A 785-nucleotide genomic window follows, 5' to 3' on the forward strand; every position below is an offset into this window, starting at 1 on the left:
TCCCTTCCCACCCAAACTATGCTATGGTTCTTTCCCACCCAGTTGTTATAAGACAGCAGCTGAACAGCAGTCATGTAGAGAGGAGGTGACTGTGCAGACCTGAATCTTGAACAACTGCAGAATAATGTTTCAGTGTGTGGCTACATGGGGACAATAATGCACCCATAGAGCTGATCAGGCAGCAGTTTTAAACCAAACAAATGGGAAGCAATTTATTTTTAACACACGTTATGCAAGTCATCGCCCCAGGATGCTGTGAAGGCCAAAAATGATAAGCAAATTCAAAGAGGAATAAATGGCTCACACATCCATTAGCACTTATTAAACACAGGAGTCTGAGTGCAAGATCCAGCTTGGGAAGTCCAGGAACAGATCTTTGCTAAATGTGTATATTAAGGGAAAGACTTGATCGTTGCTTGCTCTATGTTTTTTAATCTGTACCCCAGGATCTGCTCCCAGCTGCAGACAGAGGGTGCTTTGGGTGGGAAGGGGATCTCGTCTGGGTGAGCGTGGGATTGTTCTTTGTTAAGCAGCTGTTTTCTCCAGCCCCTGAATGGCTGCATTTAACTGATAGTTGAAAGGGATTAAAGTAAATACAACACTATCTCGCTGGTTGGTGATGGGTAGTCAGTACCGTGTCATGAATTTGACTGGCTCTGGGAATACCATTTGAGTGTTAAATATAAAACTGCCCCGGAGGAAGGGGTATTGCTCCTGATATCTACAATATTGAATAATCCCTACTGGGGCCTGTCGTTCCTGTCGTTGCTGTACCCTAGGGAAAG

Source organism: Phaethon lepturus, unplaced genomic scaffold (assembly GCF_000687285.1).
Source record: "Phaethon lepturus isolate BGI_N335 unplaced genomic scaffold, ASM68728v1 scaffold6834, whole genome shotgun sequence".
Lineage (NCBI taxonomy): Eukaryota > Metazoa > Chordata > Aves > Phaethontiformes > Phaethontidae > Phaethon > Phaethon lepturus.